At 38.8% G+C, this 23,805-nt stretch overlaps 1 protein-coding gene across 4 annotated transcripts in view; it reads left to right on the top strand.

The window, feature by feature from the left end:
* TBL1X (transducin beta like 1 X-linked) overlaps window positions 1–23,805 on the top strand; it is a 188,694-nt gene that overhangs the window by 45,515 nt on the left and 119,374 nt on the right. For 3 of the 4 annotated variants that reach the window (XM_057389783.1, XM_057389800.1, XM_057389808.1), the window contains one exon: window positions 8,605–8,677. The gene's annotated coding sequence lies outside the window, so the exon portion shown is untranslated. Of the gene's footprint in view, window positions 1–8,604; window positions 8,682–23,805 lie in introns of all 4 variants that reach the window. The other variant, XM_057389792.1, reaches the window with a different exon arrangement.

Here is a 23,805-nt window from a genome sequence, read left to right as displayed (position 1 = left end):
CATTGAATTGGACACTGTGGACTGTTAACAGAAGTTATCCTGTCTGCCTTAGCTATTTGTGAGCTTTTTCCAGTAACACTAGTGGGCTAATCTGTGAAGTTGGATCTAAACAGAAAAAGGTTAAGGTATATATGTGATAATGAGTGAAAAAGAGAAACCAAGTTCAAGTGTAGCTCGGATAAATATTTTCTGAAAAGCCATTCTGCTTGACTAGAATTCTTGCTTTATTTATAGAAAAAGACTCCCATGTCCTTATCTCAGAGGACAATTCTGTCTCTGCTAGTTGCTTGGAAAAAAAAAAGTCTTTTTTGGAATGTGACTGCAAAACATTCATGGCATTTCTTGGCAATTAAGAGATCCTGAGCATTAAGGAAAAGTAGTTCTTGTTTTGTCTAGTTCTAGTAATGTTCATGTTTGCGCCAGCTTTCCACAAAGGTTTTTGTTAGGACTATTTGATTGTAATAGTGAAACTAACACTATGATATGAGTAACTACAACATACTAACTTGTGTAGGAACCACCAGTCAACCCCTTTGTTGTCCATCATGATTCTTTGAATTTGTGCTCCTGCATTTTGAGATTTTTTTCTGCCTTTTTCTTGTGAAACCAGGAGACTGTCACTTCCAGTATGATCTAATTTTTCTAACAAAAAGAACTTTCAAATTACAAACTCAGAATCCWGAAAACATTTTCAGGAGAACATAGCAGTGTCATTGTGAGCTTCTGTAGAAATGATTATCACTGAACAGCTTTTACTCTGGCAACTAAGAACAAGAGTGTGAGAGGAGGTGGCCTAACACCTAGCAACTTGTTTGGATGGAATTGCCACAAAAGAGCCCTTTAGATGTTGGTTGAGGACMTGGAGACAAAATGGGTGAAGATTTGGCCTTTCAGGGTATCTTCGGTGTGGCTCCTCAGCAGGCTTATAGAATAAGGTGGTGGACAAAATGGCCATCTAGAACCATCCATTCAGAAATGACTTTTGGGTGGGCCCAAGTGTTTGGTGTGGAGTATCAGGAGTACTTGTTTCTGCTGGAGTTCAGAGGTGTATCTTCAGGGTTAAGAACCTGAAAGTCTCAGTTGCTAATTCAGCTCTGCAAGCCCCCAGTGCTTCATCTCAGACAGGTCACACTAATCTTTATCTCAGTATGCAAATATTTAAAATGGGAAGAACATCTGTTAACATGTAGGATGTTGTGTAGATGATTTAATGGTTGTAGCAGTCTGAATTAGGTAAAGTGCTGTGATAGCACCACTAAGATGRCTCTAAGCCACCAGTATGGTGCTGCTGTGGAATAGTCTAACGTGCTTCTGCGATGCACTAGACATGATTTTTTTATAGAGAGAGGGAGAAATGCTAATAGCATTTCATAAAGCCTACCCGAGTCCTCATTTGGAACACTGATGATCTTCCATTGCAGTTAACAGAAAGATGGGGTTAAATTGGAGCAGGTGCAAAGACAGACTACTAGGCTGGCTGATCAGTTAGGGAGTATTTATCTTTCAGAGAGCAAATTRGAAAGATTTTGTCGTTTAGCTCTGTCAGATGAAGGTTGAGAAGGGATAAAGCTATTCTTTGTAAGTAAATTTATGGGTGAACATCAACAGTAAAGACCTGTTTCAGGTAAAGTATAATAATTTTTTATCAATATTATCAATTGGTAATTGATAATTCCTAAATGAATTTAGACAAAAAAATTACTAGAAATTTCYCCAGCATTTCTTCTGAGCAGGACAGTGGGACAAAGAGCCTGAACAGCCTGAGTTTAATAAGGTGCACAGGAGATTTATTCTGGAATGAGAGTAGAAAGTTAAGTTATGAGATGAGTCTTTGGATTTGAAGTATTGAGGTCTCCATGGGGTCTGAAGGGAGACTGAAACCTTTTTTTTTGATTATATTTATTTGGCTCTAACAACATGCTTCGGTATTTCCAGTGGTTGCTAGTGGATAAGAGAAACATGTATTTTCTGCTCTTCTCCCAAACCCTTTAATATCAACTTACTTTACTTGTCCCCTGTTCTAGCCCCCAAGTTCTAACATTCATCATGAAGGAATCCATTACTAGATTTGGGKTCAGAAATGAATGGGTTCCCCCTAGGAAAGGAGAACATACAATAGGTGTTTTTATTCCTTTCTTGTTGTGTGTTATATTTTTATTCCTTTCTTGAAACCCGGTCCACTTACTGTGACCATTTAGAAGTTGCTACTTAACAATTATTAAAAACATGCAGCTGTTGSAAAGACATAGAATATAGCCAGTAGTAAAGCTGTAGTATACTATAATTATAGCCTTTCCTATAGCTGTTTTGTCTTTTATAGGGTATTGAGAAGCATTTTGTGGGGTTTGGGACACATGGAGCTGATACATAAGGGAAATTGCAGAACTGAGCATACATTGTGTGTGGTTGCCTGCAGTTGCACATTCCTCCCGAAAGGATCATCCCGTGTCTCTGAAATGTCGTGAGGCACAGTGAAGTGCTGGGTTGGTGATCCAGAGGAGGTGTTGTATTCTTTCTGCTACTCAGACTTTACTGTTTGGTGCAGAGAAATTTCTCAGTCATTTTTCACCTCTTGTAGCTCTGAAGAMTTGTTCTCAGTAAGTGATGTCTTGTAGTTTGCTAATCGCTCTGCATTTGCATTTTGGGTGTTTCTGTGAGAAAATAGACTTGCAGGGAAATCAGCGTATCATCTATGACCTCAGACTCCGGGAGGGGGGGGACTACGGAAGCAAAATGAGATGTGAAATTCTTTCAAAAGCTCTGACCTTGGTATTGAATTAAGTAACCAGAATGTGGCAGGAAGCAGAGGATGTCAAAAAGTGCTTCCATTAGGTTGTCTTGTTTTTTCAGAAAGCCGTGCAGTCTGAGAGGGGCTTAGTGTTTATAACACATTCAAGGCATAGCTGCTTCCTGGAAAGTGTGCAACAGGAAGAAGTGTTGTTCTTAAGTGAAAAAGTGGCTGGAAAAGGATGGACTACGGTTTTCTAGATTTTATTCTGGACAGGATTTAAAGACAAAGTTTCTTTTTAGTGTTTAATTGGAAGGACAGATCAAAAAGTAAGATATWATTCCCTGATGTTGATTGGCTCAGGTCATATTGTGCCACCAAATATTGAGCTGGCTGTGAAAAAAGCTCTATGCTTTAGGTGACTATTGTCATTAAAAATATTCTTAAAGGGAATGGCTATAATGTAAACCTTGATATTTGTAAAATACCTTGTTAGGCAGTGGTGCACTCTCAAGAAGGAGAACTAGTTAAATAGGATATTGTTCCTTCTACCAGTAACTTGTTATGTCATTTTCCACATATTTCAAAGGAGACAACTTTGCGTAGATCATTAATGATAATGTAACTGAGGCCAGTTGAATGTTGCTTTTATTTTTTACCGTAAAAAGGCAGCAACTCCCATTCAGAATGACTTCTGTCTAAAAAATGGTTTGATTTCAGAAGACTGTACTTTTACTTGTCTGGCTAAATGTAATAGCAAATACTTAAAAAAAATTCTAGCTGTAACATTTTTATTAAACTGTTAAAATTGATCTGATTTATAATTTACTTTGAAATCAAACACAGAAAATGTGCTAGGGATTATGTTTTAATGGAAGGGGTTTATACTGTGGTACATTTGTTTCCTGTTCAACACCTTACAGATCATTAATCTGGGTGGAAAAATGCACTGAAACTTTTCATGGACAATTGTGTGGCAGTATCTGCACTATTTATATTTAAACATCTCTATTACTTTCTAGCAATGGCCTTCAAGATGAATTCCTGTAATTAGTGGTTCCTGAAAGTATCAGCACCTCCTCTCTCCCTCTGCTCTCTGAAGTGTGAAACTCAAGGATCAAAGAAATGTTAACTGCATTTGCTTTAGGCTGTGTAACTATAATCCCAGATCACTTGTTTGCTGGAATGTTGTAGGGCTTACCTGTGTGACCGAGTTAGCCAGCACCCAGCACCGGGCAGACTATGACAGCTTTACTGATGATGCTAAAATCYTCTTGTTCTYGAAAGGGTGATGTTTTAAGGTGAGYTKGGATTCTTCTGGATGAAGGTTGTTAGACAAAAAACCTTTTAATTGCCAAACCTTCCCCATCAGACCTTACCATGGAAGATTTAAACTAGTTCAGTGTATGAATCTGTCACCATTACACTGGTAGATTTCCCATGCCAGGAAACCATAMGATGGTAAAAATCATTATTTTCCTTCTACCTTGCAGTCTTTGGGGAGACACAGGCACCTTTTATGGTGATGAGATGGGGAAAGGGCTGATTTTTGTCTTGTGATTTTTGGGGGAAAATGATGGACCTTCATTTGTAAATTATTCTCTTGACCTTTCTGGCAAGGATATATGTGTGGGTGAAAGAAGTGTCTTGTTCATGTTGCTAGTGTCAGAAACTAGAATATAAACATCATTGTACAAGGGATGCCAGGAGCTTGTGAGGAAGGGAACAAAAAACAGAGTAGAAAGGTTTCCTAAAATAAAAGGAAGCAGGTACTTACAGTTGTTTTATGACTTTTTGATCAGTTTACCAGTTTGTTTTTTTTTTAATTTGGGGGGTTTCATGTGTGCATGGTGCATGTGTTTTTTTTTTTGTTTTTTATTTAATTCACAATCAATCTACTACTAATAGCTATGTTATTAATTTCCTGTTATCCTAGCTAGCAAACCCATGTGAATATACTGATTAATAGGAGACTCTGAGTGCCAGCTTTTGAGAAATGCCTCAGATCACAAGTGATAATTGGCTTCTGTASGAGTTGTAGTCATTGCATTAGTTAGGATTTGAATCCTAGTTCCCAGAGCATGATTCATATTGACTGGCCTCCTTTCTCCATGGGAAGTGACAGTGGTGAATTTCCTGGGTCAGGCAATACTGGGGATGGGAGTCAGGATAACTTAATCTCTTTCTGCCTTCAACACCAGCAGGAAATACAAGAAATGGAAGAACAATCAGTTGTAGGAATTAAATGTATTCMTGTGACTGTTTGAGACCTCTTCAGAAGAAATAAGAAATACCATCATACATTATCCTAACACGTATCTTTCAGTGTTGAGTGCTTATCAGCAAGATCCAAGTATTTTAAAYATTTTTATTTCTCTATTGCATTTGGGATCAAATAAAGATAATTAGATACCACTTTCAGCATTAAAGTGTACTTAACTCGGTGTGGCTCAACAGATGAAYGAGTGATTTATTTGTAAATACTCATTCATTAATGATATTGTATTTATGCTTAATTTTTGTATGTTGGACACACAAAACGATTGTTGAAAGGTTGTGTTGTTGTAGCATACCTAAATAGTTTTTGTAATTTGTCATTTAAATATAAACAGTTACTATTCTACTGGATTTTTTTTTCAGTTACATCAGGGGGTTATATTTTCTTTTTCAATATTGGAAGAATTGAGATGTGATAGAAATTCCTCTTTAGCAGAAAACGTCTAGCACTGAATCATTTGTCTGTGCGTATTAAGTAAAGTATGCTGTTATTAAATGGCCACAGTRGCAGTAATGCAGTAGCAGCATAGGAGAGATCTGTCCATGATGCAGGAGTGCAGCWCAGGCTGGTATCTCCCCTCCTGGGAGAGAGCTCCATGGACAGGGACATGGGTGTTCTGGTGGGCAGCAAGTTCAGGGTGAAAGAACAGTGTGCTGCTGTGGCAAGGAAAGCCARYGGGATCCTGGACTGCATCAAAGAGGCAATCACCAGAGCAATAAATTAAAAGTCATTGTCTCACTCTGCTCAATGCTTGCCAGGCCACACCTGGAGTGCCCCCCTGTGCAAAACATGTGGACAGACTRGAGAGGGTCCAGGGAAGGGCCTCGAAGATGATCTAAGAATTGGGAACCTTCCCTCCCATGTGAGGGAAGGCTGAGAGAATGGACTTCTTTGAACCTTGTGAAAAGAAGGCTTAGGGGACCCATGCTGCAGTCTTTAAAGGGTGGCTGCAAAGATGGTGGAGACTCCTTTCTGCAAGGAGTCCCATGGAAAAGGTGAAGGATAATGGGTAAAAGTTTCTCCTGGTGAGATTCTGATTGAACATAAGAGGGAAATTTCTCACAGTGGGAACATCAGCCAATAGAATAATATCCCCAGAGAAGCTGTGGACACTTAAAATTTGGCTGGACAGGGTGCTTGGCCATCTTATCTAGACGGTGCTTTGCCATGGAACGTTGAACCAGATGATTCAYGAGGTCACTTCCAACCTGGTATTCTATGATTCTATAAAATCACCTTGAATTCAGCCTTAGCACTCTTAAACCACCCGCACACCGAAGGCAAGGAAGTTTGAGACAGGATAGAAAGATRTGTTTGGTTAGCCTGTACTTTCTGGCAAAAATAGATGAATCTACTTTCTTCTGTAGAATAAAGATAACACTTATCCTTGATAAACAGTGCCAGGAAAAACCTGTTTTCAATTAAAAACCCTTTCTCCCTCCCSCACAGTACTTAATATATTTGACTGAATAAAGGTTTGTTTTGTCTTCAGAAAAAAATTGTTTAAAAAAGTATTAYTAACTTGCTGTTAACTGAGATGTAGATTGAGTTTAGGTTGAGATTTAGACTCATTAAGTAACTTAATTTTGTTTCACTGTASAAGTGTTCTTTTTTAAGTTTAAAAGAGTGGATGGTGTTAATCTAACACATAGACAGAAGTAGCTACAGTCCACGAAGCCTTAGTACARCTGCCTTGACATCTAAATATATATGTGTTGTAGTGAGGTATTTAAATGCTTAAAATTCTACTTCTGCACTTCTGGTTTGGCTTTTCTTCTGCCCCAGTTCTYCTGGGATCCTGAAATCAAGCGTTCCTGCTCATTAGCCCTTGTACAGATCTCTTTAACACCCATCATTAGAATTGAGTTCAGCACACAGTGTAGCAGCCATGGCTATGGCATGCTAATCACAAACATTGTGTAGGAAMCAGGAAAAGAACATGGAATTAGTTGTTGAGAAGGAATTTGGAAATTGCCAGGGCAAGAGGCAAGCACACAAAGTGAGTGGGAGAGTAAAGAGGTGGGAAAAACATGGGAAGGTGAAAAGCTGTGTGGAAAAACTGTGAAGGGCGTGGAAAGCTGAGAGAGGAACAGGAATGCTGTTATAGGAGAGAAGGAAGCTAATGGGACTGCAACTGGGTTGCAGGATGGGAGCAATATATCATATAATGAAGTTGTTGAGAATGAAGTGGTCACTGGAAAGAGGCAGGGAGACAGGACTGGATCCCAAATAGGAAACTGAGCCTAAAGACAAGAGTGGATGGCGGCAGTGGCACATGTCCACAGGATTGGCAATAAGAGCTTGGAGGAGAAGTGGCTGAGTTTTGAGGGAGACTGAGTGTGTATTGAGCAAGATGGAGGTTCTCCTTTTCGATGGCTACTGTCTTCAGAGAGTTGGAAATTAAACCAAGCTCAGAAAGCTGCCTTGAGTAAAGACTTGTGCTGCAAAGCTGGGAAAATGAAGAATTGATTGTCTACAATATGTTAACTGAGCTCCCCTGGACATTTATATTATGATACAGATTTAAATTCTATGATCTCAGAATGGTATGGTCTTTCCAAGTGGAACAGATGTATATGAAGACTGTGGCAACATAGGACAGGTCTCTGAAAATGTGCTTTTATTTTATCTCCTTTGAAAAATTGTACCTTGCTTAATTTTCCAATTATATATTTACTTGCATGATGGAGAAGATGAAAATTTTTTTTCTTTTGATCTGATGTAATTGGAGCTGTATTTTAGGGGAACTAATTCAATCTTATCTGATTATATCCTGAGCATGGTCAAAAGTAAGGCTGTGATTGCTATTTAAGGAGACTGGTTACAGAGGTTGTGTCATATCAAATACATTGCTTTTCTACTCTGTTAGTGTTAGATGGGCTGCTCTAAATTAGATGGTCTAATTCTGGAAAATTTGAATACGTGCAGGTGGACTTTTGTGTCAGCAAAGCCAYACTTATTTAATTGGAGCTCCATATGTCTGCAAAAATTGATTCCATATGGTTGAATAGCACATTTTGAAAATGTTTCTTTAATTCATACTAGTGACAGGAGAAAGAATAAATCTATTTTTTGAGCTCCTTAACTAAGTGACAGTGCACCTGTACACGAACCTTCCTTCATTTTTAAAGCAGTAATTGCATATGTAGGATTTGCTTGTCACATGTTAACAACTTTTAAGGTAGCTTAAATATGTGGCTAACAAAGGCTTAACTGTGTACTCTCTGTACTCCTAAAAGCAAGTGATAAAATATACCTAAATCATGCAATTCCACCTTTTTCTAGGTTGAATTTACATGAGTTTTCTTACAAAATATTCTTTCATTTAGGGTCATGGTAAACCTAAAAAAAAATAAAAAAAAAATAAAAAAAAAATAAAAAAAAGTAAAAAACTGGTCAAATAAAACACAGTGCCTTTACTTGGGAAAAACAGCTTTTAGTTTGCTTCTGGTTAACCATGTTGATGGGAAATAATCCTGTGAGAAAAGCTGGAGATCTGAATTTTTAAATTTGGGGCATTAAAGTTGATATAATCAAGAGATGATCTTATGAGAAGTAATGTAAATTAATTTTTTTCTTCATTTTTTATTGTATACAGGTACCTAAGGATAAAACTGGCCTGAAGGGAAAATCTGGGGAAAACTGGAGACCTTGACTGTTCTTGCACCTGAGTAAGTGAGTGCTCAGTGGAAATCAGCTTTACAAAATGTTAAAAATTAAATATTTTTCAGCATCTCCATGCCTAATTGCAGTTGTAATTTGAGACAATATATTTGGCTTTTGAATTGACAAAGACTGGAAGTACTAGGGCTACCTGCAGGGAGGGAATGTGGTATAGAGTCACATTATTTGTGGTGCTTTGCAGTAGGTTTTATTTTTATTGCTACCCTTGAAGTCTCCATAAAATAAAACATAGCTTTTAAGCGGAATTTCTTGATATTTTGATGTTTTGCCAGTTCAGTTATTTATMTTCAGACTAATTTCTGAGTTCCTTAAAGTTTAACCTGACCTCGCTGGTTTGTAATCAYAGTAAGGCACTGAGACTCAGCAGAAGTGAAGGGCTGAGAACYGGCCAGGTTAAAAATGAGGTCATGGGAGGGTGAAAACTGAGGAGATGACCTCGTGGAAGGTTGTCTTGGAAAGGATGAATGCTCGTTTCATGGGGATTTTTTTGAGACAAAAACTATTGTCTTGGTTGGGTTTGTTTCCACTGAAACAGGACAGGGACAGCTTTTCTTCATCAGCTTGGATGGGACATGTGGTAGACATTCCCTGGCATCTGGAGGCCCCCAGTCCCAAACCCAGCCGACACGTTTTTCTGTAAGGGCAGGAAGAATATTTTCCATTTATCCACCTAGCTTTCTTTACTCGCAATCAAAGCATTATTCTGGTTAGAAAATAATTATTTTACATATCAGAAAGGTACACTGATATGTTTCTTATTATTTAATGCATTTATTTAGTCATACATATTCATGTATGAAATGCCTGTAATATTAATGTGCAGACACATTTTTACAGCATGAAACTTCTTTCTACTGGTAACGTATTTTTAAAAATGGGCAAGTTAATTGAGTTTTCTGAAGCAATTGCTGGAGCTGGAGCCTTTCTTCCTGCTGGAATATCTCATACTAAAAGAATTATCTTTGGTTTTAGAAAGCTTTACCAAGTTGAATATCCTTACTGTTATCTACATTAAATTTTGCAAACAGTACTTACCAGCTGAGAGTCTCTCAATTTAATTTAGTTTAAATTTGTTACCAGTGCTGTTTATTGCAAATCTGTGCCGTGGTTTATTCATATTCTTGTAMGTAATGCATGAACTTACAAATTGGTACTCATCATATCACTGCATAAAAAAGTGTATTTCATTTTGCTAGAGTATTTACTGTGTTTATCTCTGCAACAGAGTGGTAGACAAAAACATCTCTCATTGTTTTCAATATTAAAGAGAATTAAATATGTAACTTAAAAATATGCCAAGCTTTGTGAGCTATACACGCACAAGATTTTTAATTAATTCAGAAATGTATCATGGCAGCATTTAGCATTATCATTCTTTGATTTGTAAGGTATTGGTTAGCTACTGAATTACAAATAATAATTGAGACTGTATTATAAGTTACTGGTTGCTTTCCTGTGCATTAGTTCTCATTGAAGTTCTGGCTCCTTGCACTTGCTGTATATGGTTTTAGGAATTAGTTCTCTGGACTAGTGAACAGGTGCAAGGTTTAATAAAGAAGAGAAGTTCAGTGTTCTTAAATGGTAGTGGCATGTTTTGAAATCACAGTTGGCTCGACAGCTCTGTTTTAAATCCAGCAGGGACCTTTGAGAGAGGCTTTTGCCTTGTTTCTTTTAACTTCTATACTAACATGAAGCAAATGTTTTCATTTATTTCCTGTGTTATCAGTCCTACTCTGCATATTTTAGACTATTGCTTTTGACAGTGATGAAAGGCAGCTATTTCCTGACCTTTTGTATTTTGGGTGCTACATAAGCTCAGCTATTCATTTGGGGAGTATTTTCTTCTCCTGATTTTTTCCTGTTTCCTCATTTGAAAGGCAGAACTAGAAATTCCAGGTACAATGGCAGTCTTCTTAGAATTACAATTTAGATTTTGTGCCTGTGTACATGGGACAGGAGCTTGTCCATACAAAAGAAAGGCAGTCATTCTGTTGGACTGCAGGACCTGTAGGTGTAGTGACAAAGACACTGTGCCGTGACAAAAGATACCTTGTCAGTGTTATGTTCCTTTCTACTTGAAAATTGTCCTTAATTGTTGTCTAATAAGGTAGAAGTCAAGAACTAGTGAACTAAGAAATGGGGATAATCGAATTGAATTGTGTAGTCTGTTCCTTCATGAATATAKGATTGATCTCTAGGTGTTTCACCCAGTTTATTTTTTTGCCAGTTACTGTAGTTACCACATCACCTACAGATTTTCTCATTCAGACTTGAAATTGAGTGCCCTGAGGCAAGATTTTCTCTGTTAAGCATGAAAATTAACTGGCCTTGGTTTTGAGAGCATCCTGTGTATAGCAGTTCTTGTGCCTGCTGTTGTGGAAAGATCAACGGGTTTTGTGCAAATCTACATCTGGGCATGAAGCAAGATAAATGTATCYGTGCTGTAACCCTCCTTCTGCTGCATTTTGTTCTTTCCCAGGGATTGGTAGGTATTAGTCCAAACCATATTTAGAGGCTGAGGTGAAGCCAACTGGTACTGATGCCGTAGCCTGTTGATACTGTAGGATGAAGCTCTTCAACTTCTTTTAGCAGTTAATTCACAGAGATTGTTGTTATTTTTGTAAATCACAGTGTATGGTTTCTGACAGCTTTTAAAGATGTCATATGCTCTGCTGTTTATAGTGTAGAAGTCTCTGGGGATTTAAAACTCTTTCTCTACAGTAACTCACAGAGATCAACTGAGTTTCTAATTAAAGTTTTATCAACATAGCTTCTATTGAAATTCTAAAAAAGTTGATGTTTGAGACAAATATAAGAGGTTTTTTTATCTCAGGAGAAAAATTTTGTTGAGGATTGTTGGAGGTTTTTTATATTTTTGAGTGTTTCTTTGTTGTTTACAAAGTGCTATTTGAATAATGGAAAGCTTTAGTAGCTGAAATTTTTAATGAAAAGGAGCCAAACAAATTTATTTAAACAATTTTATTTATTAAAATAGCTTGTTCTCAGACAGCTAACAAAACTGTAGTTGGAATCTTTCCCCATTCTTTCTTTGAAAGATGACTTATTTTGATCAGACCTGAAATGTTGATGAAATTATATCTTTGTTTCACCTGAAGCCTTTCATTGGTGTTTGGAAAGTTGTATATCACTACATTTGAAAGATACCAAAGTCCTGTGGTTGGCCTCAGCATTAAAATATATAGACACTTCTGCTTTATGAGGCTGTAAACCAGGTAATTCATCACTACTGATCATCTGGAAGTAAGTGTGGGCTTTTAAAGAACAATATGTTATATTATAAATTCCTTGGGAGGGAGAGTGTTTGTTTTTAGGAATTCCTGGAGAGTGGAAGCCTATTATGGTGGTATTGTACATGTAATAAATCATGTACTTGGCCTAGGCTGGGGTTTTTTTTTTAGTTTTTTTTGAAGGTCTAAGACCATTTAAACATTCTGTCATAATCCTAATAATAAGTAGTATCCTCTCTGCAAACACAGAAGAGAGGAGAAAACATTTTTTAAATTTTTGCAGTGTAATATTCTCACAATCTRTATAAATAAATGATAGTGTGTGGCATGATTCACATGAACAGCAATGCAGCTGTGTTGCTGCTGTCTGCCCAAATGAGAAGAAATGAGAGGGAAAGAGGAGGTGGCAGGGGGGATATAGATCGGAGAGGGGCATTGCAGTATGAATAAATTGACACTGTGGTTTTAGTTGGGGGGGACACTCATTACAGGAGGCTTCATCTGCTTGCTGCTCTCCCATATTTAGAAAGCATCTTTTAGTGATCCTTTTTGCAAACAGCTCATGCAGTAACTGGCAAAACAGAAGCAATTAGTGGTGTAATCTCAAAGGGAATCTCAAGCTTCACTTTAAGTGCAATGATTAAATCCAGTAAAATGATAACCATTGCTGCCAAGAACTCTTGTAATTGGTTACTAATGTATTTTGTTGTAGCAGTCGATAACTACTGCATTTCATGCACATAATTAGTAATGCATACACGTTTGGTCAGTAAAATTGAAAATCCTGATAACTGAGGGTAGAGGGGGTGGAAGGAGCAAAGAGCTGGAGGACTGAAATACTGCTCTGTTGATAGTACCTAACTAGAGCTGTGTGCTTCAACAAAACAAGTGTCCTACTGTGCTGGAATACAAATGGGCTGTCTGTGGCAGGATATAGCAAAGACATTTGGCAGAGAGGGATTTGAAAGCTTCTGGCATAATGTAATTGAATTGGCCATTTCTTTAAAGATACAGCAAATTGTTTGCTGCAGCATTCATCATCATAAGGAAGGTCAGACAGCTTGCCAAACATATGATATTCATAATAAAAAGTGAAATGGTGAAGCTTATATTTAAACACAAATCATGTTATCATGTTTGTAAAAGCTGGAGAAATGAATGGGAATATTTTTGGTGGTGCTGAGCATTAGTAATCTAAGTAAGACTGTAATTCAAGAGCGGGAAAGCATACAGGCAGAGAAAAGACCCACAGGGAAATTCAGCTACTGAGCAACATACGATCCCCCTGATTTAAGAGGGTAGTAGGTGTTTTGGCAGGATTATTGCTGACTCTCTTTTCTGATCACTTTATGGAAGATATGCTTGTATGATCCTATTTTTTGCCTTTTAAGAAAACAAAGGGAAAAAATAACAAAGAAGAAGGACTCGAGTATTCAAAAAGAGACAAAATTTGAAGAAAGCGTTGCTGGGGGTTTTTTTGTTAGCCAGTTAGGCTGTGACAAAATAAGATGATGCAACAACCTGTAGCATATCTGAAATGTTATATGAAATGCTCTGGGAAACCCCTCTCGAGTCACATCCAGAACACTGAACGTAAATTGCCTGGTGACAGGAGCTTTGGGCCATGCAGTGATGCCTCTGCAAATGAGTAGCTTTTAGCTTTTAGGTTCTAACACATTCAGGAGACTGGCATTTTGATTTCTTGCACCACTGCACCACTGATAGGGTTGGAAATGGGAATCAAAATAATTAGATTGGATATATAGATCCCAGCAAACCAGCCAAGAAAGCGGCTGGGCTGGGGAGGGCCGCTCTGAATTCTAAAATGTGCCAGTGCTGTTTTTATGAGAGCCTGAGGACGGAAGGAGTAAACTAAAGTGCAGATGCTCACCATTTATATTCAAAGCATGTAATAAAATAATTGAATGTATGCTTCCTCCTATTAAAGCCTTTTAAAATCAGTAATAAAGCACATTACTGTTATATTAAAAAGGGAGCACGAGTTTTCAGGTAATATATCTTAGTTGTATGCATAGTGTACAGARGAGCAGACTGGGAAGTGGTCTTTTGCATTATCCAAGGCATTCTTCCTTGCTTATACAGGATTGGTCTCATCAGGCCATTTTCTGTTACTTAGTCCAGCAGTAGCTTTGCAATATTCCCACTGGCAGTTTTTTGCAGGCCAACAGTTGTTCCCCTCCAAGAAGCCTTTCATTCCAGTTACTCAGTGTGTTTCAKGTAAAAAACCCCAACAAAAACAAACCACAAAAAAATCCCACACTTTCCATGTACTCCTTGAGTTCTGTAAGTGTTAGAAAATGTCATCCTTTTTGTGCTATGCACATACTTTAGATATTCGTAAACTATTACCCCACTTTTTCTTTGCCCCACTTCACTGTTTTTCACCTGTAGAAAATAGATCTTTCTTTACTCAAATGTCAGTTCTTCACATTTTTGCTTTTGAGAGACCCACCTTTACTTAATCAGGAGATTCAGGAGTCTGGCTTCTTCCAAGTCTATAGAGAATATATTAATTTTTCTGTTAGCATGATTCCTGATGCTTTTCTTTTTTAAAATTCTACTCTGTAGATTGACTGCCCATAATACCTCCCACTTCATTTATGTCTCAGTGCACTCTCTYCCTTCCTTCCATACCTTCCTTATTAGTGGTCYGAATTTTTTTCATGCCAAACTTATGTCTTGCATTTTACCAAGAAATAGCTCACTGTTGCTTTCTATTTGTTATTCTAATTTTGCTTTTCGTTGCATTAAATCCCAGAGCTTGTGCCTGCAACTTGTAATCTATCAAGTCAGTGTTGAGCATCCATCCAAAATAGCCTATAGATGTGTGTGCACATCTGCCATGAGGAAAGCAGTGGCTGCAGTATCTCCTCTACTTTGAAGCACAGGGCCACATCTCTGGTAATACTATGCAATAACAACACATGTGAAGTACTTACCTGCTTTTGCAAAAGCCTGTCGTGCATGCTGTCCCTAAAATACTGACTGAATCAGTTAGCAAGTACAGCAATTCCTGGCTCCAGTTCTAGTCACTGTAAAAAGCTATGTTGAGCTGTTTCTGAACTAAATATTAGCCTTTTTTTACCGTTTCCCTACTTTGGATGTCCAAGAGGTCGTAGGTGTTAGCTTTCTTCTACCGTGCTCTTTAGTTCATTATATCACATTACTCAATTACAAGGATAGTGATGAGGAACAGAAAAGTGATGTCTTCTAATTTTAATCCGTGCAAGCCCACAGTATCTAAAGCTCCTTCAGAAGCTGACATTGGTGAGTCCTGAAGGTGCACTGTGGCCATATTGTACAGCTTGCACCGAAGGCTCCCATTCAGTGATGTTTTTGATGTAAGATTGCAAGACTAACAAATAAAAAGTGTGTTTGCTATCCATATGGAAAGAATGATATTTAGCTAGTATGGGAGTGTGGCATCATGAGCAGTACTCATACCAGGAGCTCTAAGTATTTGGATTTGTTGCAGAAATAGTTTCGTAGCTCTGCAGGAGSTAGCCTTTCTAATAGAAAACATAAAATCCAATGTGTTTTGTTTAAAGAAGACTGAAAGTTGGCCACTGTCTGGTAATAGCCATRTGAAGATTTATGGTATGAGAAGGCTCTTCTGTTTGAATGTTACGGAAATAAAAAGATGCGCTGAAAATAAGAAAAATTCAAACAGGAAACAGATTTTGTTACTCCCCCAATATTCATAGCTCTTTGAAAGCTGGCATGACTGTTGAGGTTGAGACAAGGAATTAGCTGAAATTTTTACATCCAGCTCAGATGGATTTCTAAAATACAAATTTCCTTCAGTGTTTCACAGTACGTTTAATGCAGGAACTGCATKTATGAGTTTCAAAACTTATGTTTTTGAGAAAATGCAGTAGAGGTAGTAGGTAACTTGTATTTCTTGTTGGATTCATGCTTATTAAGGCCTTCAGTTAAGGTTTGGGCTTTCAAACACACAGGTTATTTAGTTCAGAGAGATGGTGGTCACAGGTTTCTGGAGGGCAGTTGCAACACAGTAGTTACTATGCAAGAAGTAGTTCAGTARTGCTGCAAAGGCTAGCTCCTAAAACACACAGCTCACTTACAAGCCCAGTAAGGATTGGCCTGTGTTGAGCGTTTATTTGAATGCTTGGCACTGYTCTTTTATATATGGAGTTTGGAAAAAAAAAAAAAAAGTTATTTTGTTTTTTAATAAATTTTTCTTTGACCTTTATCTGCAKTGAAATTGGCTGACAGTATCACAGCAGGTCTAAATGCAACATTTTATTTATGGCATTAATTTTATAAAAGAACAAACGGGGTTTGGAGAAAAGAAGAAATAAAAGTCTCCTTAGCWTTTTTAGATTAATAACTTGCTGAATGTGAATGAATGCAAATGCCACTGACTTGAACAAAGAGATCAAATTAGATACCCTGAGCAGGTTCCACAATGTCTAAGTGTCTGCAACACTTGATCCTCATGTTTTGACTACTGCCATTGAGACAACAGTATAGCAGTGTGTTGCACAGGTAACATTTTCTGTGCCTTTCAGGGTGTTAACTGCTATTAAATATTTCCTGTTCCAATGGATAAATAACCTCCTATGATACAAATTCTAGGTAATGGAAACACCTTACATATTTCAGCACCACAGTCTAGCATTTGTTTTATTTAGGAGACCTCCAGATGTATTTAATCTTTTATAGAATATCAAAATAACACTATATAAACATGAAGACATATCATACAACTAACTTGAATGTGCTGTAACTCAGGACAAATTGGGCTGTTTCTTCCTTGCCTGGAGGATGTTTCTGTTCTTCTTGTTGTCTTATCCTTGGTTATTGGAACTTTTATCCCCTTCTATAATAATCTTCAGAACTAAGTATGTTCAGTGAATATCTTAACCCTTACGACTTTTCACTGATAGTGCACATTATATGGGTTGATTCATTTTGCTACAACTAATAACTCTATTCTGTGTTGACTTTGCATTTGAAGGCCATGTGAAAAATATGTAAAAGAGTATTTAAATTACTTTCCTTTTCCTGATCTCTYAGGCCAGCACTTAGAAACATGGTGAATGGTTACCTCTTGTGAGGTAGTAYACAATCAAGAAAATAGATTCTTTCTGAACTGGTAGAGCAGTTTCATTTACACACAAACTTAGCTGTAAAGAGATTCATATATTTAGTTATTTTAAAAAATAAGTATTGTGGCTGGGTAGGGCTGAATTTTAGTAAAGTGTGTGGAAAATATTTTTCTATTTTTGAAAAAAAAAAACAACCATACTGTTTTTAAGTGTTCTTAGKGGAATATGGTTTGAATCTTGCTTTGGTACAGTAGCAAGTTGTTTGGATTTTTCAAAGCATTAGTCCTTAAATGAAAAATATCCCTCTGCCACCCATGTATTGTTTGGAAAAATTAAGTTTGTTTAGGAAATCATAAGTGACAACACCRATATCTGAGCTCCTATCTTGGGAAGTGCTCCCCATATTTTCCTTTTCTGTGCCCCTCTCCAGGAACAAAAGCAATACAAGAATGCAGACGTTGAAAGGCACGAAAATGTATTTTCTTAAAGTATTTTCCTTCTGTCTTGGAACAATGGTTGCTGACAGCAGAAGGCTTGCTTGCTTGTTAAAATTAGATTTGAATCATCAGTGTAATAGCAGTAGGAAATCGTAGGATGGAAAGGTGCCAGGCAGCTTTTCTATATCTGCCCTTTCAGAGTGCGCATGGGGGGCCGCAGTGACTSGAGCTGTCTCCTCAGTTGAGTGAGCCTGCCCTAAATGACAAGCACTGCTTTAAGCATCYTTAAAATGAAATTGTCCTTGGGCAGAAGCTGTTGAGGTGGGTTCCCAAGAACAGACACATGCACAACAGCACAGGACAGCTGTTATAACTTAGGCTTCTGAAGAATGTTTCTGGTTGGTTCCTTACATCACATTTAGTTGGGCYCACTCTCATTACCTCCCATCATTTTCCTGTACTTGGATTAAAAAAAATTCCTGTGTTTTGGGGCTTTACCGGTTTACTGGATTTTCTGATTGTAAAAACACTGGGAAGTTTTCATAACGTAGTTGTGAGTAAATTAGAGGATGATGCTTGCTCTGAAGCTGCATCAGAGTCAGCATCATTCAGGCTTATTCTGTTTCTCTTCAGTTGTTTTAAGGCAGTTCAGTGCCCAGTTACTTCTTTTTATGTCATTATTATCTGTTGGCTTTGCAGTGACCCAATCTGTGGAACACAGTGACCTCTCTATGCACCTTAAAATCATTCACAGAAATGGCTGTAATTCTGCTGATGCAGAATGCAGCTGCCCATTTAAGTATCTTTTTTTTACAGAGAGAATGGTTATGTCTCTACTGTGTACCTGCTTCTGTTTAATTTCCAGTGCGGTTTTTGCACTATTTCCATAAGCAGCTTAGTTCTTGATTACTTCAGGGAGTGCTTTGCCTGATATATTAGTAATTGATATCAGCTGAAGTGCTAAATCTACCAGTCCACTAATTTAAATTAGTGCCAGTTGGAGCTGGGAGAGCCAAAAGCAGGACTGTGCGTGGGAGAGGACTCTGCTTTTGGAAATTATTTAGTTTGCTCTCATAACAGAGGAAGAATTTTCTGACCTTCAGGTTATGAGGTTGTTCTTGTCCTGAGGTGGCAAAATGAAATCAAAGTGGTTGTGAAGGGATGTCAAGGAGGAATTACAGTTTAAGTGTTTGATGAAATTTAGTGCATTGCTGTTGTCTTCATCAGTGCTATGAATGCAATCAAATGTATTTTAAAATAAATCCGCATAAATGAGTTATAATAAAGGCAGTATTAGTTTATATATATATTTTTATCATTTGTTTACATTTACTCCATTTAGCATTCTTGTATGTATGTATGTATCCATTTATCTATGTATATCTGGAGTTTATATATATAATGTTTATTTTGTGGAGAAATAAGCAATTCTACAGCTGGTCTCTATTATTTGTAGGTATTATTTAATTGTTGGCAAATATTTGGAAGGCACAGGACCACCATAGTTTCATGAGACTGCTGTAGCAAATTTGATGGTACACAAGAGAAAATTGAAAGCTATTGCCTGAGCATGTGTGGCATGATCTGCTTGTAGGTCCAGCTTTTAGACTGCAATCCCTACTCCTGCACATGTACCAACTGAAAGAATAATAGGTTATGTAGAATATTTTGCTGGAAATTGCTGGTGTATTTGTGATGGAAAAAGTGGATAGGGTTTGATCTACCTTTTTTCCCCCRAAGTCCTTATAAGATGGTAGAATGACCTACTGTAAGGTAGGCTTCAGGTCACTCAGATGGCAGTGGTTTGTACTGGTTCTTTTCTGTAAAATGAGTAAATTATTTAATTTTATATGTGTTCTGTGGTCCTGTATCATATTTGTAGACAGTTGTTGGCCATTTTTTCAAAATGGCCACAAGAGCCATTCCCTTAAATAGCCCAGATATTTGTGTTATACAGAACCTTTTTGTAACTGTTCTTCCTATTTGTCTTGTAGGTGTCTATAAAAATATGTAAATCKAATCTATAATATTAAGGGATTTATGGCCTTAGTACTTACATTTCAGTTCCATGCAGTGCATTGTGAGATTGCATGTACTCTTAATTRTACTGTTAGCCATTATCATCTTTAAACATATTCCATGTCCCTTGGGTGTCCACCTACCATCTGTTACTTTATCCCATTAGATTTCCACCAGATTTCACATTTTTTCTCCAGCATACTGTGCTGAAAAAACCCTGCTTATAGTTTCCTTTATTGGTCTCCCAGTTTAGTCTTAATTACACAGCTAATCAGATTACGATGACTCTTTAGCACAGGGAGGTGAGAAATATCCAGTATGACCAAAAACATGTACTTCATTTCTGCACAGGGGTATTTATATGCAGATGAGTATATAAGATTCTTCTAAGCACTGCTTTCTGTTCCACTTGCTTTGCTTGGAGGGTATGAAGACTTTTGTTGAGTCCAGTTCATCACAACTTCATCAACCACACGGCTTCCACTTCCTCCTGTGGATCAAGGGAATCCTGGCTCTTAGCAGTTGACCTGAGCTGACTCAAAAGCATCATCCTGYCCTCCTTCCCCTTCTCCTTGAGCTGTGCTCCCATTCCAGGTTACYGTCAGCTCTGTCATGCTGCTGCCCTGTGCTGAAAAAAGCACGATGAGCTTCCAGCCAGCTCGACARCCTGTCCCCGACACACGGCAACCATAGGCTCCTAAGAGCTTAGGCTGCCTGTTRATACACAGTGCTGAGTCACTGCTGAAATGCTTTACTTTGCTGGGCGTCTTTTTAAATCAAACCATAGTCAGATCAGGTCTGCCTAGGACAGGCTATATTTCAGATTCCCAAGACATTAAATGATGAGAGACTCAGCCCTTTGTGTGGAGAGACGAGGAAGCTATCTGTGATGAATCACCTGTGCCGTGTCTGCACCCACCCTGCTCTGCTTGGGCATCACCACCTGAATTAAAACTGGGGAAAATACTCTCCAGGCASAGGAAGTGGCCTTTTGTTTCCTTTAGAACCTGTGAGAAATGTGGTATTCTGGGAAGATATATGAGAATTATTTACAAACCTGGTGACAATTCCAAACATGTGAGGGAACATGTTTACTGTTAGCTGGCATTAACTGACATTCCTGCATGGGGAWCCATTGTTTTATAGGGCAGGAAGGGTTCATCCATTTACTGCTCATTTTTTGTATTGCTGGACAAAAGCTTGTCTGATAAAACAGCATGTTTTCATGGTTAATGAGCTCAGCCAGTCCTTGGTTTCTGTCCATGTACTACAGGAAATAAACCGTATGGAATATTACTGCAGAATATTTAGGTTCATTTATAAATACAAAGATTCATGTGTACAAATTGGCTTCACTCTTAATTCATTTAGAATACTTGATTAGACAACACAGCTGAGCCAATGTAACTCTTGCTGCCACTGAGAGAGGTGGTTCAGCCCTCGCTTTTGTCTTYCCATCCCTTCTGGCCATATGGTGCTTGTCTGACTCCCCAATCCACTGCTGAACTCCTTCCTTCCTGGAAGAGATCAAGCCWTTTTATCTGGTTTGATGGTATGAAACAGGTGTAGGGAACTGTGCGCCTCATTTCTGGAAATGATGTTTCAGCATGAGGGTTGCAGGTCTAGTGAGAAGCCTCCAGTGCCAAGAGGTATGAGCTRGATCAGCATTCGTGTCTGCTAAATGTTTGGATGAAGAAAATGAGTAGTCTGGTTTTACATACATCTTCTGTGATATATTTTTAGATGTTACCACCTGCACATGGTATAATAGTCTTGTGGCAAAAAAAAAAAAAAAAACAAATGTCATTTTTAGCACAGATGGCTTGATTGATGGAGTTGTGGTTTTACATACTTTGAATTTTAGTGGAGTGAGGAGACTTTCTACTCTAAGACTTAAACTATCCTGCATTTCAGAATAAAAGATATTAAAAATGCCTTGGTGCATGAATACTTGGCAGAAAAACAAGACTTCTTACTTTACCCAGTAAAAATCAATGGCCACAGAACGAACACATTCTTCACCAACTAATCATGTAGAACAGGGCTGTGTTTCAGTAGTTTTGATGACTGATGMGGGCATCACATGTTTCAAGTACTGGTGCTCTACTTGTGTTTATTCCAACTTTTTGTCTTACAAAGCTGGCCAGAATCATCTCTGATGAACAGCTGTCCTTTACATTAGGCTCATTAAAGCATGGTGTCCTGTAGTAACTGGGAAACAGTTACAGAGCTTGCAGCATTAGGCATGATGTGGTGGCAAACTGTTGTGATTTAACAGCTTTTAGAGAGCATGGGTGAAAGTGCAAATGCACTGTTTTCAGGAGCAAACTTAATGCTTGTGCTCAAGAGCTGGAGCAGGTACTGGCGCAAGAAATGCCTTGTTTGTGTCGTTGAGTTCAGCCCAATGTGGGAGCAGCAGTGGGTGGTGGTGGGAGCTGCTGATGGCCTGGGGAGGCAGGAGACAGGAAGAGAGAGGTTGGAGCAGGATTGTGTTTCTGTCTGCAAAAAGCAAAGCAGAAGGTAGTGCCTTAGACAACTCAGGTGTGCTTTGCTCACATTTAGGTGTTCTGTCTTAATAGCATTTTCATTTCTATGTCACCTCTTTGGCTGTTCTCCTGTTTTCTATAGAGAAAGGAAACTTCCTAGGTGTAGTGCTAAAAGTATTGATAGCAGTTCTAGTCCAGGCATTCCTGGCCCCTGATGGATGCTCTGTGACAAAATTGCTTCAGGCTGACCGAAATGATGACCTCAGGTATCGAGACCGTACTGCTATCTCTTGTGGAGCAGCCACTGGAAAGAGGTGTCTGAGTTGAATGTAATGAATTAAATATGACTTTGCACCAGCAGAGCCAAGCCAGGCATGTCCGCCAGACCCTGTGTGGGTTGAACAGCCTGAGGTTTGGGCACTTGGATGACTTCAGGGAATCACCTTCTGTTGGTGAAGCCTCCATCCCRATGGAGGGAGCCCAGTGCAGCACAATCAGGCCAGCCAAGCAGAAGCCATTGGAAGTGGCCAAATGGGGACAGGTCCCCCTCTTCCTGGACTCCCTTGAGGCCTGGCTGGGTGATCTGGCAGGACTGCCTGCCTGCTGGGGTCTGGCTAGAGCCTGGCTTTGTTTTGAAAAGAAGAGCCAGGGCTGGGTGGGCRGCACATATAGGGTAGTGGAGGACTTCAGCAGATGGATTTTCATAGTCTCTGTTGATGTAACTTAAGTGGGAATTTTTTTCCTTCCAACAGCTTTGAACATAGCTAAGTCTGAACACATTTTGCTGAGACCAAAAAGGCATCTCCCAGGATTTCTTGCTGCCCAGTTTCCAAGCACTGCTGTAAAATAGGAAGGTTTACAAAAATGACAAGAACTGGATTATAATAGAAGACAGAAGTAAACTAAGTATAGGTGCCATGACTTCTTGCTTTATATCTAGGGACAGACCTTTCTATTCTAAAGTTACTATGTTGAATACCTCAATACGTACACTGTACAGAGTTGGGGTGCTCATGGGTTTTGTCAGTCTGATTCCTTAAAAAGTTATTTGRGTGAGGTTACGTACATGTGAGAGAGTTTACTTACAGCCATGGTGCCTATGAAAATTGCATATGTATGTATGTGCATACAGGTGCATGTATATCCTGTGCAGAAGGCAATTAAAATCACTCTTCCATASAGAACACAAGGTTTGGAGGCTTTTTCCACACAGGGCAGTATGTCAGACACACAGGTTCTGCAAAAGCCAAGTATTTTTCTCMCAGTGGCAGTTTATTTTTGGAAACACAAAACCGTGAGCAAGYAGCACTGTGTCGCACATCCGTAAGGTTATGCACAGATGAAGGGTAGTGCAGCTCAGGAATATGGATGTGTTTGCATCCAGGCCTTCCCACCCTTCCCTTCCTCCCTCCCTGGCCCCCTCTGTGCCTGCTCAGGCTCACAGCAGGAGCRCAGGGATGGCTGTGTTTGTACCTGTTTGTGGGTGATGGGTTGTTTTTCCCCTCGATCGCTGCAGGAGAAGAGCAGCAGCTCATCGAGCGCTTCARTCTGGTTTGCTGAGGGTAACAGCTTATGAGAAAATGGCTGCCTTGTTTTCCAGCCGTGTCCCAGGGATGGCTGCGCAGGAGAAAATGAGGATGCGAGCTTGAGGAATCTCTCAGCAGTTTCCCCTGCCATTTAACATTTATAAATGYGCTATGAAGGATCCTTTTCCTTTCCAGGTAGCTGCCTCACATTAGYCCTTGCAGCTTTGCCATTCAGCACAGCAGCAGAGGGGCAGGAGGGAGCCTTTCCAGACCCTCAGCAGTGCTCCTAGGGAACCCTTCCCAGAC

The sequence above is a fragment of the Malurus melanocephalus genome, unplaced genomic scaffold (assembly GCF_030028575.1).
Source record: "Malurus melanocephalus ecotype Western Australia unplaced genomic scaffold, MMel_1.1 scaffold_1, whole genome shotgun sequence".
Taxonomy (NCBI): domain Eukaryota; kingdom Metazoa; phylum Chordata; class Aves; order Passeriformes; family Maluridae; genus Malurus; species Malurus melanocephalus.
Note: the sequence above shows the minus strand (reverse complement) of the source record. Positions and strands in the feature narration are given on the sequence as shown.